Raw genomic sequence first — 13,707 nt, 5'->3', positions numbered from 1 at the left:
CTATTTCTTTTCGCATCTCTCGGTGGGCCGTGTCTTGTTGTGTTTGCGTAAGCCTTGCTCTCGCTCGAGAGCTATTATCGCCTGGCTGAGGGTTTCTACCTGCGCGCTAAGGTGGACGGGGCACATAGCCGCAGTGTCCTCTATTCGGGACATAAGAGCCGCTTGTTCACTCTGGCATCGTTCTGCTAGTATGCGTATATTCCTAGCGAACCTTTCTTCTTGCTACATCACCTGCTTGCTAATGACTTGCTGCCCCTCTTCTAAGGCGGAGATGCGTTGGTCAATGATCGCCAGTTTCTCCCCAACACCCTGTACTATTTCACTAGTCAATCTCTTATTTGCTTCCTCGATATGCCTCCTATTTTCTTCTGCTTGTTTTTTATTCACTTCCTCGATATGTCTCCTATTTTCTTCCGCTTGTTTTTTATTCACTTCCTCGATATGTCTCCTATTACTGTCTAGTAATTGTCGTAGCATAGCCTGTAATGAATTTGCATCTATCGAATGACTCGAAATCACTACAACGGGCTCAGGATGGACAACACTTGTACTTGCGTTTTCCGCGTTTCGTTCCTGGTCGGACTCGACGTTTTGACCTCGTCCTTGTTCAGGGCTATTGTCTGGCAGGTTTTTCCGATCGCGGCTCCCTGAACATCTACGCGTCTCCATCATAAGGATAGTTACTCCGTGCTCCAAAATACAACAAGAATAATGCCAAAGTCTCCTAATGGACTCACAGTCCCCACAAAGCACCCAAGATTTACTATATGACACCGATACACGCTACAGGACAAGAATCAACACACACTTGTAACACAATTGAATACTAAATCACAATGTCTATACAGTAATACATATACAAGATAAAACATGTAAGAAAATGCACACCTATATCATAAATTCACGTAAATTCTGTATCACAGAAAGACAATATACCAATTAGCACATCCAACCGAAAATAACTAATCATCACTGTGCATCAGAAGATCTCTGGTTTACCGAAATCCGTGAGCAGGGTAAGCCATGTGTAACTATTCGTGAGGTATCGTGGTTTGTGGAGACACAATTTCTAGTTATAGTGCCAAATTCCAACAATACCACATCACACAATCATGTTAACATTATCTAAAACAAACATGCGATCGGACAGTTAGTGATGCCGGTAGCCCAACAACTATAATGTTCTACCACGTGGTTGGCTCCCCACGGACGAAAGACACATAAAGCAAGGAAAATTTACGATAAGGCAAGGCTCTAAATATTTAGAAAGGTGAAGGCTTATGCAGGCACAGCTGAAGGCAAACAGACATTCATACAGAAGCGAGTGCTCACTTCTTATCGACACCTTTGTGTGGCGCTCTTCCGGCGGATCCAAGTCTGCTACAGAAATTTGCTAAAAGAAAAATCTGCCAAAGTTTTGCATTCCTTGCTGCGACAAGGCAAAGCAATCTTCCAGATTTGAAAAGCGAGACCAAAGGCTAACAGCTGTCCCCTCGCCAAGTAACAACGCGCCACGCGGTCAGTCTAACTCACCCTTCTTCGACTGGAGCACAGCTGTGGACGCTTCCCGTACCGGCGGCAGACTACGCCACCGTCTAGCAACGTGACACACAACCACATTCATTCAATCACACTACTATCAGAGTAAAGAGAATAGAGAAACAAGGAAAAGAAAGAGAAATGGTAATGAAAATGGGCTACCGGACTAATGAAAGGTGGCTACAGGACCCTTTCATCATGTACTGCAATTACACATCTCTTAGCATACACTCTTTATTGAGCCACTCGACCGGGAACAGTCACATAAGTTCTGAAGCTTTTTTTTTTTTTTTTTTTTTTTTTTTTTTTTTTTTTTTTTTTTTTGAGGGGGGGGGGGGGGGGGGGGTTCAGACGCGCTCTCCTGAACAGACAGCCAATCATCATCCAACATTTACAGGGAAAATATGCTAGAGCGGAATGTATTCTTATGTAAGAGTGTATTTATTCGTTTCGGGCAGGAATAGGGCCACAATATTTAACTTTTTTCCACAAACTGTGGTTAAAATGAGTATTGAAACCTATAATCTCTGTTTCAGGAAACAAACTTCTAGCTGATTGGACGTAGCATCATGATAGAATCGCTGTTCCACCGAAAAATGTTAGTTTTAATCCAGACATTATAAAAATGGATGTATGTATATATGTATGTATGTAGTATGTTTTACATTTGCTCCTAAACCACTAAACCCATTTCAACCAAACATGGCACGCATATCGTTTATTTTCTGGGAATCACCACCTACCTATCAAAGGCGTCGGGGTGGAAAAGCAGTGTGGCACACGACACACGAATAACCATTATTTAATCATACAGTATTTGGGAATGAGAGCACTTCGGGACTTGCAACAACCTTCATATATAATTTCAAACCTTTAAAAACGTTTCCTCACTGTTGACCACCACAAAATGATGATAGGAAAAAAGTTTATCACTTAATACATTTTTGCCGTTCGTTAAGTAAAAGTGCCGCATGAAGCTTGACTTTTTAAGTTATGACTTCGCATTTTGCAGTCAGTATTCACGTATACCATTGGATGGTTGTATTCTACGTCAGCCGCGCGGGGTTAGCCGAGCGGTCTTAGGCGCTGCAGTTATGGACTGTGCGACTGGTCCCGGCGGAGGTTCGAGTCCTCCCTCGGGGCCGGCCGGAGAGGCCGAGGGGTTCTAGGCGCTACAGTCTGGAACCGCGTGAGAGCTACGGTCGCAGGTTCGAATCCTGCCTCGGGCATGGGTGTGCCTGATGTCCTTAGGTTAGTTAGGTTTAAGTAGTTCTAAGTTCTATGGGACTGATGACCTCAGACGTTAAGTCTCATAGTGTTCAGAGCAATTTGAACCTCCCTCGGGCATGGGTGTGTGTGTTTGTCCTTAGGATAGTTTAGGTTAAGTAGTGTGTAAGCTTGGGGACTAACGACCTTAGCAGTTACGTCCTGTAAGATTTCACACACATTTGAACATTGTATCCTGTGTCACATAATTGGAGGAGGACTTTAGTGCTTAACATCCCATCGACAACAATGTCATTAGAGACGGAGCACAAGCTCGGATTAGGGAAGGTTGGGGAAGGAAGACGGCGGTGCCCTTTCAAGGTAACCATCCCGCATTTGCCTGAAGCGATTTAGGGAAGTCGCGGGAAACCTAAATCAGGATGGCCGCAGGCGGGTCCTCCAGAATGCGAGTCCAGTGTGCTAGCCACTGCGCCACCTGGCTCGATACGACACATAATTCAGGACATATGACGTCATAAAAACTGAGTTGCACGAAAAACTGTCGCATCTTACAAGACGTTAAAATTTATAATTTCGTTGCTACTAATTCCGTTCGCAGCAATTTTTGAAGACAGTATTCATACATCACACCAGATGTACCTAGAAAAATATGTCGCTGTGTGACATATAGTTCAGGAAATATTAAGTCATAAACACTGAGATGAATGAAAAACTGCTTTGTCATCGATAAATACACTTTAAGCTATGAATTATCCAAATGGGGCAGAAATCGGTAAATGTGGTGTACATGTACAGACAAAGAAATTACTACAATTTCAGAAAAAAATTGATGATTTATTCAAGAGATAGAGCTTAACACATTGAGCAAGTGAGTAACACATTCGTGTACTACTGGCCCGTTATTCGGCTTGACAGTGATTGATAGAGTTGTTAGGTGTCCTCCTGAGGGATGTAGTATCAAATACTGTCCAATTGGAGCGTTAGATCGTCAAAAACCTCGAGCTGGTGGACATTGCACAGTATGCTCCAAACGTTCTCAACTGGGGAAAGATCCGGCGACCTTGCGGGCGAAGGTAGGGTTTGGCATGCACGAAGACAAGCAGTAGAGACAGTCGTCGTGTGGGAGCGGGTATTATCTTGCTGAAATGTAAGTCCAGTATTTCTTGCCGTGATGGGCAACAAAGTGGGGCGTAGAATCTCGTCGACACACTGCTATGCTGTGAGGGTGCCGAGGATGACAATGAAAGGGCATCCCGCACTGTCACTCGAGGCTATATGGCCGGCTTCAGTCAGATTGGTATCCCACCGTTGTATAAGACATCTTCAGACTCGTATTCGGCCTGGAATCTCATTGACTGGAGTAGAATTGTCTTCAGTGATGAGTCCCACTTCGAACCGAGCGCCGATGACCACCGAAGATGTGTCTGGGGACGCCCTGGACAGTGATGGTATACCAACATGACCGTCGCTCGCCATATGGCTTGATAACGAGGTGTATGGTCGGGGTGTCATTTCATTCCATAGCAGGACCCCTTTGGTTATCATCCGCGGCGGCCGTTCATCACAGCGAACGCCGACGATACTCTACGCCTTGTTTTGATGCCCTTCATGGAAAGCCGTCTTGGACTTAACATTTCAGCAAGATAGTGCCTTCCCGTAGACGACGAGAGTTTCTACTACTTTTCTCGGTGCTCGCCAAACCCCGCCTTGGCAAGGAAGGTCGCCAGATACCTCCCCAACTAAGAACTAAACTAAAACTCCGTCCGAACAGGAATTGGAAGGCCCAACGGTACCGACCGGCCGCCGTGTCATCCTCTCATCCCGGGGGCGTCACTGGATGCGGATACGGAGTGGCATGTGGTCAGCATACCGCTCTCCCGGCCGTTCTCAGATTACGTGACCGGAGCCGCTACTTCTCAGTCAAGAAGCTCCTCAGTTTGCCTCACAAGGGCTGAGTGCATCCCGCTTGCCAACGGCGCTCGGCACACCGGACGGTCACCCATCCAAGTGCAAACCCAGCCCGACAGCGCTTGACTTCAGTGATCTGACAGCAAGGCCGTTGGCCCCCAACTAAGAACATTTGGAGAATTACGGACAGGGCCCTCAAACCAGCTCGGTAATTTGACGATCTATCACGATAATTTTTCAGCATTGCACGATATCCCCGCCGGCCGCGGTGGTCTAGCGGTTCTGGCGCTGCAGTCCGGAACCGCGGGATTGCTACGGTCGCAGGTTCGAATCCTGCCTCGGGCATGGGTGTGTGTGATGTCCTTAGGTTAATTAGGTTTAGGTAGTTCTAAGTTCTAGGGGACTTATGACCTAAGATGTTGAGTCCCATAGTGCTCAGAGCCATTTGAACCATTTGAACGATATCCCTCAGTAGAACCTCCAACACATCTGCAAATCAACGCCAAGCTGAATAATTGCTTGCATAAGGGCCAGAGTAGGACCAACGCGTTTCTGAGTTGCTCAGTGTGTGAAACTCTTCCTCTTGCATCAGTAATCCAGTTTTCTGAAATTGTAATACTTTTATTGTATATGTACGAGGGTCACTCCAAAAGAAATGCACACTATTTTTTTAAAAAAAATCCATCTTTTATTCTACATGTTTGAAAGTTTTACAGTGTGTATATACATCCTTTAGGAACAATATTTTCATTTCTCCACATAATTTCCATCTCTCTCAACTGCCTTACGCCATCTTGGAACCAGCGCCTGTATACCCGCACGGTAAAATTCTGGACCGACCTGTTGGAGCCATTGTTTGGCAGCGTGCACAAGGGAGCCATCATCTTCAAACCTTGTTCCACGAAGAGAGTCTTTCAGTTTCCCAAAGAGATGATAGTCACATGGAGCCATGTCAGGACTATAGGCGGGTGTTTCAGTGTTGTCCATTCGAGTTTTGTGATCGCTTCCACGGTTTTTTGACTGACATGTGGCCGTGCATTGTCGGGCAACAGCAAAACATCCTGCTTTTGCCGATGTGGTCGAACACGACTCAGTCGAGCTTGAAGTTTCTTCAGTGTCGTCACACATGCTTTAGAATTTATGGTGGTTCCACTTGGCATGATGTCCACAAACAAGAGTCCTTCGGAATAGAAAAACATCGTAGCCACAACTTTTCCAGCAGAAGGTGTCGTTTTGAAATTTTTTTGGCTTGGGTGAATTTGCATGATCCCACTCCATTGATTGCCTCTTCGTCTCTGGTGAAAAATGATGGAGCCATGTTTCATCACCTGTCACAATTCTTCCAAGAAATTCTCCACCATTCTCGTACTGTTCCAAAAGTTCGCTGCATACCGTTTCTCTTGTTTCTTTGTGAGCCACTGTCAACATCCTGGAAACCCACCTGGCACAAACCTTTTTTAAAGCCAACACTTTCAGTATTCTGCAAACACTTCCTTCCCCTATCCCAACGTAGCGTGAGAATTCGTTCACTGTGATGCGTCTGTCAGCAGTCACCAATTCGTTAACTCTCTGCACATTGTCTGCAGTACGAGGCTTGCCGCTGCGAGGACAATCCTCAATATTGCCGTGCCCGCTCTCATCACGTAACCTGCTTGCCCACTGACTAACTGTACTGCGATCGACAGCAGCATCTCCATACACCTTTTTCAACCTCTTGTGGATGTTTCCCAGTGTCTCGTTGTCACAGTGAGCAGTGGATAAAATTGCTGTTTTGAACAGCGCTTCGCAGCGCGTAGTGTGAATCAGTCGTCCTCCGTTTCTGGCGGTGGCGCCGATGTGGAAATCGCAGCTTTGGTGTCTCCCTCTGGTGGGAAAGGGAAAAAGTTACTTGTTCACGTGCATTTAAGAGGCGCTATGAGCTCGGCAGTTGGTCACTCTGTAAGTCTCGGCGAGTCTAGTCAATTGGTCAGTCGGAGTGAAGGTAGGTCAGTCTCGCGTCACCAGTTGCTGGTCTGTCTCTCGTTTGCATTTGTGCGGCAGTTAGTGTCTGTCTGTCGTCGGAGTGCTAGTATGTCTGTCGTTTGGATCAAACTTTAAAGCCGGCAAAACGAGAGTCTTGCCACTCCGCCAGTAACAGAACTCCGCTAGCGGTCGCCCGGTCGGGGCTGAGTTCCTGCATCTGAGTCTGCGCTTTAGGCCGCCAGTCTGCTAGAGTTGCTCGAGCAACGGTCATTGGCGGTTGGATCGGTGTGTTGGTCGGTCGCGCACTGAGACACGAGATGACTTGTCCGCCTTGAGCGTCGGCGCATGTGAGGTACCCACGTGAGTCCAGTGGACAGCGCCGTATAGAAAGGGGTAGTGGCTTCGCGGTTCACACGAGAGCAACAGAAGCGAAACCACGACATCGGGCTGGCCGGGGCGAGCTGCGACGCCGTGAGACGGGAGATCGGCGCGCCTTCCTGCGTCCGTTGAAGCGGCTGGCAGCGGACGGTTCGGGAGAGCGTTGGGGGTGCTGCGCCAGGTCTTCGCCAGAAATCGCAGTTCATTAGAAGTGATTGGAGATATGTTGTTTCATTCTTGGTGAGGTCACCAGCCGCGCCGGCCGGGGTGGCCAAGCGGTTAAAGGCGCTACAGTCTGGAACCGCGCGACAGCTACGGTCGCAGATTCGAATCCTGCCTCGGGCATGGCTGTGTGTGATGTTCTTAGGTTAGTTAGGTTTAAGTAGTTATAAGTTCTAGGGGACTGATGACCTTAGATGTTAAGTCCCATAGTGCTCAGAGCCATTTGAACCATTTCACCAGCCACTTTGTTTTGGGGTCGTCCCACCATTCGTTTCCGTTTGCCCACCCGCTGGAAGGTGGTTATTTGTGAATTGAGTGGTCCGTTTTTCCCTCGTGGATTTGGGGAGGTTTAGAGCAATCTGCGGTTCGGGTTGTTTAGAAACCCCCCCCCCCCCCCCCCCCGTCAATCTGCCATACGTTAATAGCTGCCTCTGTCAAGTTTGTCGGATTCGGTGTTAACGAATTTATTGCTTAAAGGCTGAATTCTTGAAATGTGTTTTTATCTTGCCTATCATCTTGCGAGGTGGTATATGTGTAATGTAGAGAATGTTGTAAATTTTATGTAAGTCTGCATTTTATGGGTTTTATTTAAATAGTCATTTTAGGTTATAAGGTTGCAGTCCTTCAACCATAAGTCCTTAAAAAATTGCACTTTCAGTGGGAAATAATTTGAGTGTTGTACCATTTCCATCCCTCTTACGGGGTGCATAGTTTACGTGTTTGTGTGAGGTGCTAAAATATTTTTTGTTTAAAGTAATCTGGTGTGCTGGAGATTTGCACCAGTGTACTCTTTCAGAGGTTGTTGTGAGCGGTCATGATTATGGCCGTGTTGAAAGGGAGCAGGCAAGCTCATCAGCCCGAAGGCTCATACTATTAATAATGTTCTGTTTGCCTCTAAATAAAATTGTAACTTGATATTTATAGGGTGCTTTTCTGCTTATAATTTTAAACCTGTTTTTTAAAAAAGCTTTTAGGAATAAAATTCACATTTGTTAAAAGTAATTTCGTTTTCCATCAGTTACTTCCTGGCAACTACTTCCACGCTCATCTAGTGTGATTAAATGTGTTCTTGATGAATCGCTGGTAAATAAAGTAAATTCTTTAAGAAAAGATTTTGAAAGTAAATTTACGGTTCACGCAGCACAGGAATTCTATGACAGCACGTTGCTTCTGACGAACGTCAAGTGTAGCAGCCATCTTGAAGACATGCTGTGACGGCGCCACTCACGGGAACAGGTTGAACTAAGTTTGAAAACAAGCGAGAAGGATGTATCTGTTCTTGTTGTTGTGGTCTTCAGTCCTGAGACTGGTTTGATGCAGCTCTCCATGCTACCTGTGGTGTGCGTACTGTAAGACCTTCGGTACACACACCATCAGATTATCTGACTTGTCGCTCTAGCGAAATAGGCGAGTGTCAACAATATGTCTCGTGGTCTTATCGTGGCGTGTTTATCTTCTGCCATTAGGTCAGTCGATAGAAATGCCACTTGCACGCTTAGAGTAGCAGATTGACGGTGACCAACTTTAAACAGAACTTGATTAATTTTCTCACACATTTATTAAAATAATAAAAAGCATAGAAATTACTTAACTTGATTCTGGATGCTGCTTACAATTGACAATCTGAAGTTCCTTTGGTCTTGGTACGTTAATCTTATTCTCCATATCTCTGATACTTGACAAAGTGTCTATACATTTCTCTTCATGGCTATGTACAGGAATATGATAATCTTATTAGGCGCAGACTGAAACTTGACTATAGACTAATGCAGACAAATGCAGACTACTACAGACTGACTAATCGGAGGTCTGTACACTCGTTATAATACCTCACGCGTTCAGGTATCACTGCGCGAGTGTGATCGGCGAGGAGAAAAGGTTCTACGTTAGCAGCGATCTCATTGGCTGCGTTACATATTAATACGCGAATCGCCGGAAGCAGAATTTGGCCCGTTTCTGACAGCGCCATCTCGTAGTGCGGAGACGGACGAGCGCTGCGCCTGCGCTGTTGTGCTTAGCGGGGCGCGCTCTAGTGGGAAAGTTGTGTACGCGCTGACTACGCGGAACTATGTATGTACACAATGCTACCCTATCCTGTGCAAGCTTCTTCATCACCCAGTACTTACTGCAACCTACATCCTACTGAATCTGCTTAGTGTATTCATCTCTTGGTCTCCCTCTACGTTTTTTACCCTCCACACTGCCCTCCAATGCTAAATTTGTTATCCCTTCGTGCCTCAGAACATGTCCTACCAACCGGCCCTTTCTTCTTGTCAAGTTGTGCCACAAACTCTTCTTCTCCCCAATTCTATTCAATACCTCCTCATTAGTTATGTGATCCACCCATATAATCTTCAGCATTCTTCTGTAGCACCTCATTTCGAAAGCTTCTATTCTCTTCTTGTCCAAACTATTTATCGTCCATGTTTCACTTCCATACATGGCTACACGCCATACAAATACTTTCAGAAACGACTTCCTGACACTTAAATTTATACTCGATGTTAACAAATTTCTCTTCTTCAGAAACACTTTCCTTGCCATTGCCAGTCTACATTTTATATCCTCTCTACTTCGACCATCATCAATTATTTTGCTCCCCAAATAGCAAAACTCCTTTACTACTTTAAGTGTCTCATTTCCTAATCTAATTTCCTCAGCATCACCCGACTTAAATCGACTAAATTCCATTATCTTCGTTTTGCTTTTGTTGGTGTTCATCTTATATCCTCCTTTCAAGACACTGTCCATTCCGTTCAACTGCTCTTCCACGTCCTTTGTATGTACACACTGTAAAACTTTCACACTTGCACAATGAAAACAGTATTTTTACAAACATAGTGTGCATTTCTCTTGGAGTGACCCTCGTACATCACGTCTATAAATTTCCGTCCGATTCGGTCCTTTGTGGTGGGCCGTCTTTTTTTGTTACCCCCCCCCCCCCCCCCCAGCATCGTTCTATGTACCAGCCCAACACTGTATGATCCACTGTTGGAGACAATTTACAGTGGCTTCTGTAGTATGGGCCTGTGGTGAGGACTTGATGTGTACGTCAGAGTGCGTGTGTGAGGTGCCTGTGGCAGCTGAAGGCATTGTCGCCTTCGCCAGTGCTGCGTCGCCGCGGCGGACCTTGTCCTGGCGGCGGCAAACACTTCCGAGAAGGCGGCGCGAGGCAGGAAGGGCTAAGGGCGGCTCGTCGGCAGCTCTCGCAGTTGCGACACGGCGCGGGCTGCTCGCAGGGGCGGAGCCCGTCCAGTCTTCCGACAGCTGCAGCGCAGCACGGGGCCAACACTTTGCGTCAGCGCGGACATGGACGTCACGCGCCACTGCTGGCGGCCAGATACGACGAGACCCACCTTCCCTTCTGCGAACCGTGTCGTAAGGAAAGACGTCTCCACCATGGCGTCGTCATCAGACCCTCGGGCTTATTTCATGTCACTGTACGACAGGAAGCAGCCTTGGAGTGAAGAAACTGTTTATTCTTGCCGGACAGTGTTTATTTATTTCTACGACGCGTTTCAGATGTTAAAACGGCCGTCAATGTGGATTAATACGGCATACGTGTATTGTCTACATCTACATCAACATGGATACTCTGCAGATCACATTCAAGTGCCCGGCAGAGGGTTCATCGAACCGACTTCACAATAATTCGCTGTTATTCCAATCTCGAGGAAAAAACGAACACCTATATCTTTCCGTGCGAGCTATAATTACCCTTGTTTTATTAAGATGATCGTTTCTTTACATCTACATCTACATACATACTCCACAATCCACCATACGGTGCGTGGCGGAGGGTACCTCGTACCACAACTAGCATCTTCTCTCCCTGTTCCACTCCCAAACAGAACGAGGGAAAAATAACTGCCTATATGCCTCTATACGAGCCCTAATCTCTCTTATCTTATCTTTTTGGTCTTCACGCGAAATATAAGTTGGCGGCAGTAAAATTGTACTGCAGTCAGCCTCAAATGCTGGTTCTCTAAATTTCCTCAGTATCGATTCACGAAAAAAACGCCTCCTTTCCTACAGAGACTCCCACCCGAGTTCCTGAAGCATTTCCGTAACACTCGCGTGATGATCAAACCTACCAGTAACAAATCTAGCAGCCCGCCTCTGAATTGCTTCTATGTCCTCCCTCAATCCGATCTGATAGGGATCCCAAACGCTCGAGCAGTACTCAAGAACAGGTCGTATTAGTGTTTTATAAGCGGTCTCCTTTACAGATGAACCACATCTTCCCAAAATTCTACCAATGTACCGATGACGACCATCCGCCTTCCCCACAACTGCCATTACATGCTTGTCCCACTTCATGTCACTCTGCAGTGTTACGCCCAAATATTTAATCGACGTGACTTTGTCAAGCGCTACACTACTAATGGAGTATTCAAACATTGCGGGATTCTTTTTCCTATCCATCTGCATTCATTTACAATTATCTATATTTAGAGTTAGCTGCCATTCTTTACACCAATTATAAATCCTGTCGAAGTCATCTTGTACCCTCCTACAGTCACTCAACGACGACACCTTGCCGTACACCACAGCATCATCAGCAAACAGCCGCACATTGCTATCCACCCTATCCAAAAGATCATTTATGTAGATAGAAAACAACAGCGGACCTACCACACTTCCCTGGGGCACTCCAGATGAGACCCTCACTTCCGATGAACACTGACCATCGAGGACAACGTACTGGGTTCTCCCTGTGCAGGTCGACGTCAACAGAATATTTTCGCATTCGGAAGAAAATGGAAATGAGCGTTTGGCGTCATTGGCCGTGAGGCCCCTCGCGGGGCAGGTCCGGCCGCCTTGGTGCAGGTCTTATTACATTCGACGCCACATTGGGCGACCTGCGCGCCGGATGGGGATGAAATGATGATGAAGACAACATTCGGAGGAGCAAATTGGTGACGGAAATTGCGCGAGAAGATTCTGCCGCAAGGAAAGACGCCTTTGTTTTAATGATTTCCACCCCAATCCTATATCATTTCAGTGACAGTCTCTCGCATATTTCGCGATAATACAAAACGTGCTGCCCTTTTTTGAACTTTCTCGATGTACTCCGCCAATCCTATCAGGTAAAGACCTCACATTCTGCAACAGCATTCTCAAAGCAGACGGACAAGCGTAGTGTAGACTGTCTCTTTAGTAGATCTGTTACATTTTCTAAATGTCTTGTCAATAAAACGCAGTCTTTGGTTAGCCTTCCCCACAACATTTTCTATGTGTTCCTTCCAATTTAAGTTGTTAGTGATTGTAATTCCTAGGTATTTAGTTGAATTTATTGCCTTTAGATTTGACTGATTTATCGTGTAACCGAAGTTTAACAGATGACGTCACACTTCTCGTTATTTAGGGTCAATTGCCAATTTTCGCACCATTCAGATACCTCTCCTAAATCGTTTTGCAATTTGTTTTGAGCTTCTGATGATTTTACTAGTCGATAAACGACAGCGTAATCTGCAAATACGCTAAGACGGCTGCTCAGATTGTCTCCTAAACCGTTTATATAAATAATGAACAGCAAAAGATCTATAACAGAACCTTGGGGAAGAGCAGAAATCACATCTGTTTTACTAGACTACGAACTGCGACCTCTCTGATAGAAAATCACGAATCCAGTCGCATAACTGACACCATATTTTATAAGCACGCAATTTCACTATAAGCCGCTTGTATGGTACAGTGTCAAAAGCCTTCTGGAAATCTAGAAATACGGAATCAATTTGTAATCGTTTGTCAATAGCACTCGACACTTCATATGAGTAAAGAGCTAGTTGTGTTTCACAAGAACGATGTTTTCTAAACCCGTGTTGACTGTGAATCAACACACGTTCTCTTCGAGGACTCGTGATGTTCGAACACGAGGCTGTAATTTTGTGGATTACTCATACTACCTTTCCTGAATATTGGTGTGACCTGTGCAACTTTCCAGTCTGTGGGTACGGATTTATTCAAGGTGGCGTAACCGAGCGAGGTGGCGCAGTGGTTAGACACTGGACTCGCATTCGGAAGGACGACGGTTCAATCCCGCGTCCGGCCATCCTGATTTAGGTTTTCCGTGATTTCCCTAAATCACGCCAGGCAAATGCCGGGATGGTTCCTATGAAAGGGCACGGCCGACTTCCTTCCCCATCCTTCCCTATTCCGATGAGACCGATGACCACGCTGTCTGGTCTCCTTCCCCAAACCAACCAACCAAGGTGGCGTATCCGAGATGGCGGCCATAGATGTGGCAACGTCGCAATGATATCACAGTGGGAAGTTCAAAGTTTGGAGGGGAAAATAGGTCAATTGGGCTACATCCACTAACCTAGCACCTCCCCTCTCCTTCCTGCTCCCCTACCCCACCCTTTCCCTTCCCCATCTGGAAATTGGAAGAAAAAGAACTCAGTCTGCGTTGGACTGTCAGGCAGAATGGACATAAGTCTTTATTTTGCATGCATTGCTTCCCTCCTC

This window comes from Schistocerca serialis, chromosome 8 (genome assembly GCF_023864345.2).
Source record: "Schistocerca serialis cubense isolate TAMUIC-IGC-003099 chromosome 8, iqSchSeri2.2, whole genome shotgun sequence".
Taxonomy (NCBI): Eukaryota; Metazoa; Arthropoda; class Insecta; order Orthoptera; family Acrididae; genus Schistocerca; species Schistocerca serialis.
The sequence above is the reverse complement of the archived record's forward strand: the minus strand, read 5'-3'. Positions refer to the sequence as shown.